Source organism: Drosophila navojoa, chromosome 5 (genome assembly GCF_054131105.1).
Source record: "Drosophila navojoa isolate 15081-1374.11 chromosome 5, UAZ_NAV_1.0, whole genome shotgun sequence".
Taxonomy (NCBI): domain Eukaryota; kingdom Metazoa; phylum Arthropoda; class Insecta; order Diptera; family Drosophilidae; genus Drosophila; species Drosophila navojoa.
The window spans coordinates 15433692-15451249 of NC_142893.1; positions in this window are offsets into that span (position 1 = coordinate 15433692).

A 17558-nucleotide genomic window follows, 5' to 3' on the forward strand; every position below is an offset into this window, starting at 1 on the left:
TTTACAAAATTTATATTTTTCGTTTAGAGTGGGATATCAAATATTGAATATGTAAATCTAATTTACATATGTATATAAAAATACTCTTAAAATGAATTTAAATATGTACATATATAGGGTATCTCATTTCATATTTTATTCTAGTAAATATATTTATTCTAAATGATCTAGTTCTTATATCCTGCCGAGCTACGTAATAATACTTGTGCATACACAGGATATCCGTTAACAACGTTAGGTGATTAACAATTATACACACAAACTTTTCGACCGTAGCAGCAAATTGTTTAAACAAGCTTGCGATTGCGCTGGCTAATTTTGTTGTTGTTATTGTCGTTGCTGTAGCTTAGACCACACACGAGTCGCGCCCGCAGGCGTATTCCTGTTGTTGTTGTTGCTGTTATTTTTATTGCAGCGACCACCCAAATAAAATTTGTTGTTGCTTCATTAAAAGCGGCTGCCGGCATTGTGGGTGGTCCCCGGTCCCGATGTTCCCGCAGTCAGTCCGCGCTCTCTCTCTCATCGTATCTCTCTCTGCTGCTGCTGCTGCTGCCCGCTCGCTTCTACTGGAAGGCGGCCTTCAGCTGTGCGAGCAGCGGCGCGACGCGTCGTCGCTAGTGAAGCTTTTATTATTGTATAAGTGTTTATGCCCATGGAGCGCGTGCGTGGCAGGCTTGTGTGCGTGTGTGTATGTGAGTATGCGCAGGCTGTGAATTGTTGGCAAATTTGTTAGCTCCATGTGGTTATTCTTGTTGCTGCTTTCTGTGCCTGCCACATGCGTCTGATATCTGTTTTTGCATGTTCTTAAGACTAAATTATGAAGAGGATATTTTAACTCAATGCACTTTATCGTGCGTTCTTATAAATACATACATATGTTTGTATATGTGTGTATGTGTGAGAGAGGACCACACAAGTTGTCGTTGTTTTTTGCGAAGCAAATTATATACGGTCCGTTGAAAAGTTGATTGTTTTCCTTGCGACGGCTCCAACTTGGCGAGCAGACGTTGGCCGCGACCTCTGCGCTTCTAAGAGAGCAATAAAAGGTAATATCCTTTAAGCAAAGCTAATGACCTTCATTAAATATCAAATTAGGCACATATCTGTGTTAAATTATTTGAAAATATTGTAAGCTGTATCTTAATCAATGATATTTCCCTCGTCACGTTGCATGTTTCCCATCACAATGAATATACCCTATCTGCGCTTATATCAACCAAAAAGTGATCAGAAAATTAGCGTTCGAATCGAAGTCGAAATCGAACTCACATTCAAATTCGAATGCAACGTCATTACCGAGACCCACCGCAAGCCGCTATTATAATCAAACAGCCAACAACAACAGCAGCAGCAACAAACAACTTTTGATGACGAGCAGCAAACGTAACTGCCGTCTTGTCCCTCGTCCCGTTGCCATCGCTCACCTGGCTAACGTTACATCAATATGAATGGCTGCTGTGCTTTTGCTCTGAACTGAGTGCGCCTGCACTCGAGCCGCTGTGCGAGCGCACTTTATTTTTGCGTCTCACTGCTCTCTCACTTATTTGCTCTCTTGTACGACGCTCGCTCACTGCAGCGCAAGTCAAAGGGGAGATGTTGTTGTTTTTATTATTGTGTGTGCCTGTTTCTGTTTTGGATTGCGTGTGGCGCATTTTGGCGACATGGGCGGCATTTTTGCCGCCGTCTCGCGGGTCGCATATTTTAGCTTTATCCATTTACGTCTCGCTCTCTGCAGATTGCGCCATTTTTTTGCTCAAAACATTGGAAATTAGTGATGGTAGCGTGAGCGTGTTTAGTAAATTGAGGACATCGGATTGTATATCCTCCTATTTTATATATAACCCGAGTGATATTACCTATACAATAGTTTTCATTATGTAGCAGTTGGTTTGTATTAAAATTTTATGCAACTTTAATTTAAGTTATTTGCACTTAATTGTTGCTGCACTCTGTCGATCGTGCCAGCCTGCCCATCTCTAATATTAGCGCTGCGCATGACTCTCATGTTTTTGCTCTCAATGACTTGCAGTTTGCTCTGCTCAATTCGCCTGCAGCGTAACGCAGCTCCAATGCTCCCCATAACCAACTCTCTACATAGAGAGAGATAGAGAGAGAGAGAGCGAAGCAAAGAATAAGAGAGGGAGTGAGAGCGAGAGAGTGATGGCAAGAGCGAGGGGCACACACTGACATATGTACTTGGGCATTCAAATGCTGTGCCTGTGTGGCGGCAACGGCGCAGCTGCCATTGGACCACCAACGTGGCGGCGGTTGAGAGCTTCATTTGCCGTTTCAGTTGCGGCAGCGTCGAGTTATTGTTGTATTTGTGAATGTTGCTGTTACCGCAGTGAGCTGCCTGCTTGCTTGCCTGGCTGGTTGGCTGGCTGCCTGGCTGCCTTGCTGTTTGCCTGCCTGCCTGCCCCGACAGTTTGCCTGCCTAGAGCGCGGCAACTTTTTTTCAACGCCGCCTTGTTTTCAGATATCATTCACATGCAGGCATCTGATCTAGTTTGGTATGGGGATGGGAGCAGCTGTTGAATGGAGATTGAGGGATTGTTTTACGTAGCGTATAAAGGGTATGTGGCATGTATGTAGATCAATATGTGTAGATACAATGATTGGCCAGGAAGCTGTTCAGTTGTTCAGGTAAAGCTTTGTCTTCTTGTTATTGACAGGTGCATTGATATTATCGTATATGAGCGATAACAGAGCTATGTATGTACATATTTGCATATGTATATGAATATAATTTTCTGGTTACATTTTGTTTAATATGCAATATATGTTTATTTATATTATATTTAAATTTTTGGTTATATCTATAAATATTTACATATATTAATATTATGAAAGATAGAGATAGACAATATTTATCTATTATTATTAAAAATATGTAGCAAGGCAGCAAAGCATATTGTATTACATTTAATTTAATATTTACTATTTTTATAATTTCTATTAACTTTAAATATTAATATAAATTAATATTTAAATATATGAAAATCAAGAAAGCCAGATTCCAGTATCAAGCTTTACATATAATTACTTTTATTTTATTAGTAATAAATATGCTTGATTATGAATGATCTATCATGTAATATCTAGCCGAATGCTGACTCAGCTAGCTGCTCACATTAAGCTACATATTTATTTGGCTGCAGTTAGCCAAAAATATTTCGCTCGTGCCTTTACAGTTGGCTCTCTCCCTCTCTCCCTCTCTCCCTCTCTCACTCGCCGGCACCTCCTTGCCCCTCTCAAACTAACCTCACACCCGAGCAACTTTAACGACAGCCTGTTTGTTTTTAATCGCATAATGTCTTAATTTATAGTGCACCGCAGCTGGGGTCCCAGTGCGCCAGCATTGCAATCCGCATCGCTAGGCAATTGCATTTGTCATTGGCCTATAACGCCATTAACATTGCCGGTTCCAGTGTCCAGTAAGCAGTGATCACTGAGTGACTCGCTACACCACTTAAACTTTAACTGCATTCGCTTAGAAGCCATTCCAGGCGGTCTTCGGCTACAGCTTTAGCTCGGGTTCGCTTGCGCACTTCGGCTTAAGCTCGTTCATCGAGCATCGGGCATCGGGGTCGGACTTGAGGTCGCGCATCGTTGCAATTTTTATGGCCGGTATTGTTGTTGTTGTTCGTCTTGCTGTTTGCTGCTGTTGTTGTAGTTGCTGTATTATTGCGGTGCATTTAATGTAATAATTACTATTTGCCACCGGTAATACGTGTGGCTCTGGCTCGCCCAAGTCGCCGCCAATGGTATTCGGTTTGGTTCCCCCTAGAGGCAATTCGCCCCTGTCTTTTCCAGTCGCCTTCGCCGTCGCTTTCGTCTTCGCCGTCGCCGTCGCCGCTGTCCTCTCTCCTCTCTGGCTGTGCCTTTGGGATGGCGTGTGTGGTAAATTTGTTTGTGGTTGGCTCTCTTTTTTTATTTTTTATTTTATTTTTTTTTACTCGTTATCTTGGCGTCGACTTTTGCGGTTACGCGGATCGACTGCATCCAGCCCGTTGCCCGTTGCCCGGTTCCCTGTTCGCCGTCTCTGTCGTTTGCCGGTTGCTTCGCTTCGTTTGTTCATGTAATCAACCGTCCAGTCGCCACCGTCGCCGCTCAGTGGTTGTCTTTTTGCCTGTGTGTGTGGCTTTTTTCAGCGTTTTCATCTTGTGTGGTCCTGTCATGCGCTTGTGGTTCTTGTTGTTGTTGTTTTGGCTCCTACTGCTGCTGTTGTTGTTGTTGTTATGGTTGATCCATTTGGATGGGTCGTCGGATCGATGGCTCTTTGGTTATCATTTGGCAACCCACGCGTGGCGACAACACTACTAGAGACTGTGTGCGAGAGAGAGAGAGGTAGAGAGATTGTGCTTACCCAAATGGAAAGTGCTTTGTGGGTGGTCCAATGCTGTACCTAATTGAGTCTGTTAAACGGCAGCATAAGCTCTAGCTTGAGCCAGAAAGAGACGCAGATACAGCTTATGTTACCTACCTAACGGTATTCTGTATGGCATAACAGTAATAGAACGAATATGTATAATATTGTTTGTAGTTTTAATTTTATTTTTAATTGAGTATTAATAATAATAAAAAAATAATACATATATTAATTCGCTATATGCACATATGTATATATGTACATATTTATTCTTCCCCCAAAACCATCTCATAATCATCGCATAAACATCGCATAAGCCATTTACCTGAAGCCAAGTGTTAATGTGACTGCGAATCCGAGTCTGAGGAGGAAGAGCTGAACAACAAGCTTAAGATAGGTACAAAAGTAAACCGATAAGCTTGGAACGTATGTCAGTGGGTCTGTCGTCGATGCAGATACGCCTGCCAGCCGGCATGCGTTGGGGCGGGGGAGGTACTGTGGCCAGAGGAGGCGTGTCATGGAATGTTGACGGCGCATGCGTTTTGCGTTGGTTGTCAAATTAATTTCGTTTTGTGACGATGTCGTCGTCGTCGTCGTCTCCTGTTGTTGTTGTTGTTGTTGTTGCTGTTGCTGTTGCTGGAGCTTTGACTGCCTCGTCCAACGTCCAACGTCCAACGAGCATTGAGCATGACAATGCGCCTGCCTGAATGCCTGAATGCCTGACTGCGTGGGCGCTGTGTCAGCCATAACCAACAGACATTAACATATCTTAAGAGACGCATGCATAATTTGGACTTTGACAATAACCAGGCGAAGAGAACCATGACGCAGCTAACGATTGTTACGACAACATCCTCAGCATACTAAAAGAGGCAAAGCAGGGAGAGTGGGAGAGAGAGAGAGCGAGAGAGAGAGTTTGACCGACTCAGAGATACCCTATAAAGTTGAAAATATATTTTAGATGAATAAATAGAAAATAGAGAAACACATACGGACAGGCATGCGGACGGATGGATGGACAAACGGATGAGCGGATAGACAGATGGACAGACAGACAGGAGAACGGAAAGACAGAGGAGAATAGCATCGATTTACATATAGATATTAAGAAATATTAATATATAAGAATTCAACTTAAAGAAATATTTTAAGATATGTAATGTCACGTTTATACTAATAGACTAATAGAATGCTTTAACTTATAAAAGAAAGCTAATACGAATTTTAAGTTTTAAGGAAAGTTATTTGAAATATTTTATAACTAAAAAATATATTGAAACTATTTATAACTAACTATTGAAATATTTGATAACTAAGAAAAATAAGCAAAAAGAAAAAGAACAAAAGCGGGGGGGAAGAGAGAGAACAAAGAAGAGAACGGGAACAGAAAGGCAAAGAGAGGGAGTACGAGGCCAAGGGGCGAGAGGCGAGAGCGAGAGGCCAGAGGCGAGAGGCGAGAGGCGAGAGGCGAGAGGCGAGAGGCGAGAGGCGAGAGGCGAGAGGCGAGAGGCGAGAGGCGAGAGGCGAGAGGCGAGAGGCGAGAGGCGAGAGGCGAGAGGCGAGAGGCGAGAGGCGAGAGGCGAGAGCGAGAGGCGAGAGGCGAGAGGCGAGAGGCGAGAGGCGAGAGGCGAGAGGCGAGAGGCGAGAGGCGAGAGGCGAGAGGCGAGAGGCGAGAGGCGAGAGGCGAGAGGCGAGAGGCGAGAGGCGAGAGGCGAGAGGCGAGAGGCGAGAGGCGAGAGGCGAGAGGCGAGAGGCGAGAGGCGAGAGGCGAGAGGCGAGAGGCGAGAGGCGAGAGGCGAGAGGCGAGAGGCGAGAGGCGAGAGGCGAGAGGCGAGAGGCGAGAGGCGAGAGGCGAGAGGCGAGAGGCGAGAGGCGAGAGGCGAGAGGCGAGAGGCGAGAGGCGAGAGGCGAGAGGCGAGAGGCGAGAGGCGAGAGGCGACTAGGCTATATAGTCTCTATTATATTCATAGATTCGATATCGATATCTATATCGCATATTCAATTCGATTCTAGTGTCTAGTATTCTATATTCTATATTCTATTCTAGATTCTATTCTATCGATATTCTATATTCTATATTCTATATTCTATATTCTATATTCTATATTCTATATTCTATATTCTATATTCTATATTCTATATTCTATATTCTATATTCTATATTCTATATTCTATATTCTATATTGCTCAAAACCCCCATTGGTCATACATGCTTAGGGTATGGAAAAAGATTCGCCTTACTCATAAGCTGGTGAAATGTGAAATGTGGTCGCCCAGGCCTTACCTGTGGCTGCTGCTGCCGCCGCCGCCGCTGCTGCTGCTCACTTTTGTAGAATTCGCCAGGAGGCTCCAACTAAGCCGCAATCACTGCTCGAGCCACAGACTGGGACTGGGCCTGTGCCTGTGCCTGTGCCTGAGCTTGCCAAGAATTCGTGGAATGACTGCACAAATCGTCGCCTGGGTGGTCTCTCGCTCGTCTCGCCGCGCTCCACCTCAGCTCGGCGCAGCTCAGCTCAGCTCACCTGGCCGCAGCTTGGCTCAGCTCAGCTTGGCTCGGCTCGGCTCGCCTTGCCTCGTCTCGCTTTTGTGGTTTATGAGGCACGTGCGCTGGCGTTCGGCTTATGGCTGTGCAACTCATTGAGTTGCTTATTTACGGCTTGAAGTTATTCGGTGTGGTCATGTCTTCGATCTGCCCCCCGTCCTCCCACTCCCACACTCCCACACTTTATGGGTGTGAAGTGAAGTGCAGTAATAAGAGTAGCAATCGCTTAAAGCTCGACCTTAGCCTGGACAAGCTCCGCCCGTTGACTATATCTATATCTATATCTATATCTATATCTATATCTATATCTATATCTATATCTATATCTATATCTATATCTATATCTATATCTATATCTATATCTATATCTATATCTATATCTATATCTATATCTATATCTATATCTATATCTATATCTATATCTATATCTATATCTATATATGTATGTAGCTATATCTCTGGCTAATACGATCAATTAGGCAAATGTTTTAGTGCCGCAGTCGTAAAAGCAACGACGGCCATAACTCAACGACACTTCACATTCAGATTCACATTCAGATTCACATTTGGATTCACATTCACCTGTGGAGTTGCGTTGACAACTCAACTTGTTTTGCCTCGACATATCTAGCTGATAGCATCTCTATCAGCCTCTGCCCCTGCCTCTCTCTCCCTCTCCCTCTCCCTCTCTCTTTCTCTCTCTGTAGACCACACCAAAGTTTTATTGCATTTTCAACAAACTGAAATCAAATTGAAAATCTCTTTGAAAATTGATTTTGCAGCGAAAGCCAGTTTCTATTATAGCCAGGCCAAGAGACCGACTCGGTTCCACGACTCGACTCCAGCTGTGCGGCCATCACTGGCCCAAAAGGTACACTCGGGTAACATTTCAATTGACAGAGCCCGAACTGTGACCGTATATCATTTGTTTACATTGTATTGAGTTGTTCGCTACATTTTAATTGGCCCTCGCCGAGCGGAGCTGGCGGCCGCACACGTTGCCGTTGATAACAGCGCCGTGCGGCTCGACTGCGTGGGCAGCCCATGAATATCGCTTAACTTCAGGCTATTGTATAGCTACACACACACATATATGTATATATGCTATAGCTAGAGCTCAGAGCAGAGCAGAGCTTGAAAGCGCGCCGGAAGTGTTGTAGCTGGGCTCCATTTATCACCGATGGCAGTTAATAACTTTATCGATCAGCTGCAGCTGAGATGCGGGTCGAGCACGCATGGAGAGAAAAACATGCAGGAATTCGGGAATTGGGCATAGCTCGACAGTCTAATGCTCGTTCAGGGCATAGAAATAGTTTAGTTTATTTGATTATCGAGCACTTGATCTGCGATATATAGCATTCGATATCAAAGAGTGAAGAATGGAGAGTGAATAATCAAGAATAAAGAGTGAATAAAGTACAACTGCAAATGAATAACATAATATATGTATATAATAAATAACAGCATTTACTTAACTAAATATACCCTTTAATAAGCTAACCCTATGTTATCCTATAACACTTTTAAGATGAAATCATACAGGAGAATCCATCTACACATATTCAAATCAACAAACCAATATACTCTCTCTAACACTCATCGAGCGAGCAGCGGAAAACTGCGGTAGGTAAACAATCGAATAGAAACCCGATTGGGAAAACCGAAAGAAAATACTGTGAAGAAGAAGCAGACGGAAAAATAAGATGACGAAGAAACGTTAAGAGTGCGCTAAACCTCTTAAGTTCTATTCAGCTTTGACAGTTTTCCTAATATATTGTGGCTGCGCATCTATTCAAAAGTGAAAAATAAAACAACTCGAAACTTCATTGTCATGTGAATTTCTGGACCTGCCTCTGGCTCTACCCCCGCCTCTACATCTGACCCTACCTCTGTCGCTGTCCCAGCAACATCTTGAGAATCTATTTGTTTGTTTCGACTGTTTGTTGTGTTGGCAGTTGCTCGCACTCTTGCCATGATTTGCGCTTGTCAACAAAATGTCTCCTCGGCTCTGCATACATTGCGTGGGCGATCGCTTTCCACGGAAACTCCAACTGGCCACAGACGGTTGGTAGGGGTTTTCGACTCCAGCTCCTCAAGGTTTCATCGGAAATTAGGAAGTGACAAATGTTTGTTTTGTTTTTCACTTTTTTTTTCGTCGTATTCCCATCAAATTTCTAGAATTGCAAACAGTTATAAAATTCACTTGATTAAGAAAGTTGAAGATCTTATATCATTAGGTTTTAGTGTGCTATCAATGGCTCAGTGAAGATTTGAGAAACAATGGGTTAACTGTTGGGAGTGTATAGGTAAATAATATTGAATAAGTGTATATAAAATATAGTAAATCTTGCAAATAAAAGAATTTAGCATATTAATATATTATAATTATAGTTTCTACGCAATGATATCCCTAGATCTTATATGATTATGTATAATATACATTGTATATTTGTAAATACATACCTGCTTCTGGGAACTATCATGATGGATTAATAGATCGTTGATTATCATAGCTTGTTGACATAGGTATGATATTTTAATTTATATTAAGTGACAGATCTCTAGATAGATAAAAAAGATGGTCATGAAAGAGGAAACATGAGGGAGGCGAAGAAATGTGAAAATGGTGTCAGTTAAGATATTAAAAGATAAGTAAGGGAAAGAAGAAGAATGGAAAGATAGAAATACCATATATGATATATGGAAATACAATTGACAAAAAAGAAAATATACGTTATAATATATAATATATGTACATACATATATGCATATAGTTATATGGTATACATACATATATACTCAGAATATATACATACATAGATCTAAGTACCCTTTCTTTAAATCTCAAGCCTGTAAATTCAGATCTGATGCATTCAAAATTATCAACAGCTTATATATACATATGTACATATATATATATATATATATACATACATACATACATACATACATACATTGTCTTTTTTTCTTCAGTAAAAAAAGCTTTAAATTAGCTAAACAAAGAGAGAAACTAAAGTAGAGCAACCATAAATTGAAGGCAATTCGTTGTAGGCTCTACCTTCCTGGAAGCCATTGAGTGGCCACAATGTAGCTCCCTTTGATGAGCATAATGATGATGATGATGATGATGATGATGATGATGGCACTGAAGGTGGTCATAACTCATCATTAATAACCGAACCTAAATAAGACATTTTACTGTTCTACAGCAAATTGAATTCCAGCTGCGTGTAACAACAGAGGAACCGAAGTCCAAGTCGAAGTCGAACCCGAATTGCCGTCAGATATCATACAACTGTCTGTGGACTATAAATGCCAAGTTATTTGTTCTCAGGTATGGCTCAGGTGTTGGCGGCAGCCGAGCAAAGGACACGCATATCGGGAATTGAGCTGTCTAGGAATTGAAATACATATAAAGAGAAATGAGATCAAAGAGATGTTGTTGTTGCTGCTGCTGATAGTGTCACACTTTCTACAACAACTAGGAGAGCAACCTATTTTGGTAGCTCCCTCTGCCGTCTGTCGGCGAATTTCGTGCACAAGTGCAAAAAGTCAAAGCCGGGCCAGAAGCCGCTGAGAGATCAAACGAAATTCGCTTCGGGCCTTAATCTGCCTACCTGTTGTCGTCGCTGCTGACAGCAACTGTTCCGCCCCGCCCCGCTCTGCTCTGCTCAGCCCTCTTTTTACAGCATTTTCTGTTTCCGTAATTTCTGGCTCTTTCTCTTTTCATTTCAGTTCGTGTGTTTTCTGAAACAATTCTGCGAATCTAATTGATTATTTTGGTCTGTTCGCTGTTCCTCAGTCCGTCTAAACGGAAGACAAGTCAATTTTCTCACACCTTTTTCTACGAATTAATTTGTTCGCTTTAATGGTTGTTTCTGTGCCATCAACAGAACCAGCCAACTGACTGACTGACTGACGCTCGATACCGATCAGTGATCTCGGCCATAGATTAGGCGAATAGAAAGACCAAAAAGCCCAAAAAAAAAAAACAGTTGCTAGCCATTTCGAATGTTCCCTAATGCCAGATGGCTTGATTATATTTCAGAGTCGACTTAATTTCCATTCTCTTTATCTCTGCTACACTCCTTTCTCTTTTTCACTTCCTCTCTTTCTATGTTCTCCATCTCTCCTGATTAATATAATCAGTCTCTCTATATTTCCCTTTATCTCTCTATACTACTCTTTCATTAAGTCTCTAAATCCCTTTAGCTTTCTCTCATTTTCTATTAGCTTCTGTTTTTCTCGCATCTGTATATCTCTGATTATCTCTTTCTGATCTCCTCATTGTATCTCTGATCGCATATCCTATCTAACATCTCTTTCTCTCTGAACTCTTCACATTTCTGTCACTTCTCTGCTCGAATTGCCGCCCGTTAATCGTATCTCAAAATATTTAGACACAGGAAATGGAATCAGTATTGATCATAAAAAAAAACTTCTGCTCAAAATATTTAAAAAAATTCAAATTTCATCAACAATTTGCTTAATTCCCTTCAGCTTTACGTGAACAAAAACAAAGTGAGCAAAACGAATTATTTGGCCAAAAAGTAAAAAAAAAATACTCCGAAAATGTGCTGATTCATGAAATAAATAAGAGTGCGCCTCGAGCTTCTGTAAATATGATTATGCGGTTAATTAATCAACAACAAAAACAAAAGCAGCCGCAAAAGCAACGGTAAGAGCCTTTTTAAATGGCAGCCAAGGCGTCCATCGAACGGTAGCCGACGACGAATTTTAATCCCACTTTACACATTACGGCGACTTAAACGATTTGCCAGGAAACGAAAAGCAGAGAGAGTGAGCGAGAGAGAGAGAGAGAGAGAGACAGAGCAAGGCGAAAGGGTGAACAGGCAATTTGAAAGCGAAATCTTTTTGAGCGGCCACCAAAAGGCGAATGTCAGTAGCAAGCCGGACGACTGGAAATGGGAACTGGAACTGCAAGTGGCATTGGAATTGGAATTGGCACATTAGCTGAAGAGCAGAGCGAGCAAGAAGAGCGCGACCACCGTGTAACAAAAATGAATAGAATAGATAAAAGCTGAACAGCTGGGCAGAGCCACAGTCAAGTGACACACATACATACATACATATGTATGTACATGCATCCGGATATTGTTTATGTGCATATATGTATGTGTATATGCATTTATGTAAGCTTTTGAATGGTTCCAAAAACTGTTGCGATCGTTGCCTACATACATATGTATGTTTGTATGTATGTGTGTTGAACGAAGAAGTTCCAAGCCACACACACGCAGGCAGACAGAGCGAGAGAGAGGGCAGGAGTAGCAGAACTGAGCCTCAATCATGCAGCTTGGTCTGCCTCTGCTGCATCGCATCGCATTAAGCGTAGAACAGTGGCAGCCGCACAGCCGAGAGCGATTTACCCCACACCCATCAACATTTTAACTTAATTCCTTTTCGAGTTGCCTTCTGGTCGAATGGAATACGCTATAAATAGGCTATATGTGAAGTGATGAGAAGTTGAGTTGAATTGACTTATTTATTGACTTACTTATTTTTGTAATTTTTTCTTTACCGAAATATAATAAATAAAATGTAATAAATATTTTATTGGAATATTTTATATTATATACATATATATACTTGTATGTGTAAGCTTTACAGAAATCCTATGCCCAGGCAAATTTCCTCGCTGTGTAGGTGACATCACAATTCCCGCTGACCGACGCCATTCGCCGTTGTTTTCTTTGCTGATTGCCAAAGGTGCTGGCTGGGATCCCGCGTATGCAATGAATTTGTTCCACTATACGTGCAATCATGTCGCTGTCTTCAAATCGGACTTCAACTTGTCTGTGTATGTCTGTCTGCGCGTGTGTGTGTGTGTGTGTGTGGCTGGGGCCTTTGTGTAAATCAGTAGCCACGTATTGAATTGTCTGCGGTACACGAACTTTGGCTACGGTTCAGCTGAGTCTTTAGCCAGGCAGCGCAGGCAGCCAGCGCAGGCTGTGCTAAGCGGCTTTGGTGCATCTCATTTTACAGGAATCCAGAAGGCTTCAGGTGTTTGCATAAGGAATGCTGCAGATGCCAAGACCAGGTTCTTAGGGCACCTTCAGTGTAGATATTGAAGATTTACTTGAGATATGATTGAATGGGAATAGAAATTTATATTTAACTGGGGAAGATTGTTATTGCATAATATTTATATAACAGTAAATCATTAAACAACAAATAGATATTACAAATAACTTTAAAATTGCACAAACTTAAGTAATCTAGTATTACTTATGTATACACGAAATATGTGATATTATAGGGTATCTTTTAGTCAGGCATTCACTAGCAATTGTTAAGAGTTTTTTTCGGGTATAGAAAATGGATTTGTAATCCTATAAATGGGAAGGCTAATACTTGTGGTCATCTTGCCACTACAGATTCCCACGCCTTCCACACACAGATCCTACGTAAGTTAAGTCCACACAAAGACAGGATACAAGGTATTACAAGATCTAAGAGAGTTCGGCACTTGGTTATGGGCTTACCACCCGCATGCCAGAGATGTCACACACCTATAGGCACCTATAGGCTAGTCAAAAAGTCGCCTCTGCTCTGTTCCCAGCTCGATGATTATTAACGCTTGTCTCTCGTCTGGATAGAGATGACTCATGGCTGACACTTAAGTAATAATGGGCAGGGGCACTTAACTGGGGTGCCCACCTTTCGTGATCGTGACCGAAATGACTTTTGCCAGGTAAATCCATTTAGGCCAAATTTAGACATTATCACAGACAGGCAGAGAGAGAGAGAGAGTGAGTGAGAGAGGGGGAGAGGTAGAGAGGGAGGGGTAAATCATTGTTCTTGTGGTTGTGTGTAAATGCGTGTAATTCCATTTTATGGCTCCTGTACGACGTTCTGCATCCGCAAGCAACTTCAGTGCTCCGTCTGCCCCTTTTCACATGCCGCTGATGGAGTGTAGAAATATAACTAACAACAACAACAAGAACAACAACAGCAACCGCTACAACAACAAAATGCCAACATAAAATTGTATTTAGTCATGCTACATCACTTTGTAATAATTTTCATTTTGGCGCTTGCTTTGATCTTAAGCCGCGGACTACGGACTACGGACTACGGACTGCGGACAGCGGACAGCGGACCGCGTGCGGCGATGTCTGCTCCCCAACTGCCCCACCTCCTTGTGGCGCAACTGTCAGTTGGTCAAACTGCCACCGTGTGGCGTTAAATTTGAAATAATGATCATGGTGGTGGTCTGCCAGGCAATTTAGCAGCCAAGCAGCAAGACTGCCCCAGCCGCTTCCACTCGGCTCTCGGCCCGATCCCACAGCGACCCAGGCCTGCGCCAACTGTGCCATTTGATTGAGCAATCATCAATAATGCGAATTGAGCATGAAGAAAATGAAATTTGTATAGAACAGCAGAGGGAGCAGCGGGCAGATTCTAATGGGATTTGATATACAATAATATGCCTCAGTCGAGCTAATCCCCATTGCAGTTGTCCTTCACAGGGTGGAAATGAAAGCAGCGTAACTCTATATATACATATATGCAAATTACCTATATAATCAGAATGAAGATCAGTTGTCTCGCTATAAGTATATTTTCGGTATCTCTTAGTAGGAAACTCCCTACGAGAAAGCTTTCTTTTCTTTAAGAATGTTTTAAGGCCAGAAATTTGTTTTTGCTTGTTGCACTTCTATTTATATTTTATATATCTTATGTATTTGAAAATATATATATATTCTTAAGACTATAGTAAGTTCTTAGCTCTCGATCAATTTGTAAATTAGCTCAGATAAAATAAGCAAGTAATTTTTGGAACTATATAAAATATTTATATACATATGTATATTCTTAAGACTATAGAAAAGTCTTAACTCTCGATCATAAATAAGCAAGTAATTTTTGGATCGATCTATCTATACAAATTACTTCCTCAATCTATTGAGGAAGTCCACAACTTCTTATATACTATATATGAATAAATTAAAGATAATATACATATATGATCTATTAAATTTAACTCAAGGATTTTATTGCTTGAATTTGCTTATATATTTGTTCTCTTTCATTACCGTGTATTTATAATATACATATATAGATTTAGGACAACTCATTCGTGTTGTTCTTTAAACAATCCACATACTTGACATTTTGCAAACAGTTGTCATTATAATGTCATGAATCCTATTGACCTTGCCATAAATCTCAGTGGCTCAGCAGACTCCAACGCAAATGGAATGTCTATAAATTACATATACATACATACATATACACATACTTATGTACATACGATCGCCTTGTTAATAGCGAACGTCAACAGCTATAAAATGGGCCAAAACGTCAAACAAGGTCACAGCAGTTAGTCAGGAAGAGAGAGAGAGAGAGAGGGACATGTCGGAAGGCCGTAGAACAACGATGACCATAAAAACATAGCCGAAATGTTTTTCCATAGAATTCAATGCATATATGGTACGTTAAGCGTATAGGAGTGCCATGAGCACATGCTGAGGTCAAGCACACACACACACACACGCACACAGATACACTCAACCAAACACGTGCTATTTATAAGGAAAATGACCAGTCAACTACTACAAGATATCTGGAACCGAATGATATATGAGCCGTTGCTCGGTTTACACGGCTCATTGGCATTTGGCTCTGCTAACAAATGTTTCCGCAGCAAGAATTACCATGACCATGTTGTGGGTAGGGAAGGTATGTGCATAGAGATTATATACATAGCTAGCAATAGAGAATATATGGACAGCATGCATCTGCTTAAGCTAGATAATGTGCTTTCGCTGCGTGTCAAACGTTCTGTAGTTATCCTATCCTAAGTTTTCATTAAATTCAATTATTGCATAATATAAATTACTTTACAGAATTTTACAAATCGTTTTACAGCTTAACATAAACATAGCGCATGTTAACATAGCTCTAGACAAAAGCTTCAAAAGCTTTTACATGCTCTGCAGCCGCTACAATTAATTGCGGAACTTTATGGAATAAGGAAACATTACTCGGCGACAGCCGTTGGAAGGAGCATAAGCGACTTCCAATTCCAAGCAGAATCGCAGGCCAAAACGGAAATAGCAACAGCAGCAGCAGCAGCAGCAACAACAGCTTTAGCTTGGCAGTGGAACTTGAAGTGGAACTGGACGTGGACATGGACATGGACATGGACATGGACATGGACATGGACATGGACATGAATTCGGTTCGGAATGAAATGGGATGGGACCACACACGTCGTGTGTGACGGCGATAAAAATCACAGCATGCTGCAAACAGCAGAGAACAGCGATCGATGCTGTTGCTGTTGCTGTTTATGTTGGTGGTGTTGTTGTTGCTGTTGCTGTTGCTGTGGGCAAATCTTTTGACAGTTGTGTTGAAGCATAAAGATGCCAAAAGCAACAACAGCAACCAAGTGCGTGAAAAGAGTATAAAACTGAACCGCCAGCCCAGACGCAGCACCAAAAGCGCATCAATCAAACGGCACCGCCAACGCCGCAAAGCAAACCCCAAACATGCAGAGAGGGAGCAGAAGGGAGAGACAGAGACAAAGAGAGTGTGAGAGATGCACAAACACACACATACACAGCTGCTTCGATCAATCATTTATTATAGCGTCGCTGATGGAGGCCCCATCGGGCTACGTTGGTGGGCTCCACATCTAAGCACAGCCCCATAGAGAAACAAATTTATATTCTGTTTAAATATTTGAGAACTAGCTAAGCGATTAAAATTTCGAGTGTGTGTGTGTGTGTGTGTGTGTATTGTTTTATTCCCATGCTCTTCTCTCGTGCTCTATATACCCTAGCTGAAATATGCCAAGACCTAAAATTATTATATGCCGAAAAGTAGAGACTGCAGCAATATGCCCTTCTGCTCTCACCCAATACGTGTAGGGTATAAATTCGAACTAAATTTGGTAACATTAATTGCACAACACTAACAATCAGAACAATTATATACATTTGTTTATTTGCATAAATTAAAAACAATGTTAAACAAATTCGGGCTGGTGGTAACGACTGTATAATACACTATATATACCATATTTATAATTAGATATATGTTTTTTTTAAGGCTATTTATTTGTAAGCATATTCGGGCTTTACTTTTATCCAAAAAAATTCTCTAGCTTAAATGGATGACATTGCCCACAAATATCAAGATGAACATTATATGATAACTAATATGCTCTCAATTCCCATCGTGAGCCCGCATCAAAAGCACGCGATTTGGCCGCCCAAGTAGAAAATGTGGTTTTTGGATACTTTATTGATATTGCTGTAGCTGTTGCTGTTTGATGTTGTTGCTGCTGCTGCTGCTGTCGTTGTTGTTGTTGTTGTTGTGGCTGTTGCTGGTTTTATTAACACATAAATATGGAAATTCGTTTCATTAGCGATATCCGTTTCCGATTTATCTCAATGGCTTTTGATGTTGTTGCTGCTGCTGCTGCTGATTGTTGTTGTTGTTTGTGTTGTTGTAATTAAGAATGGCTACCGTTTGTTGAGAGTCAAGCATGTTGCATAAACAGCGCCGGCATCGCGCCGTGTGTGGTCCGACTGATTGAATGTTCAAGCTTTGGCCAATGAAAGCGGCTATTAAGTCTGGCCAGCCAACCAAGACACAGTTGGCAACTTGGGTGGC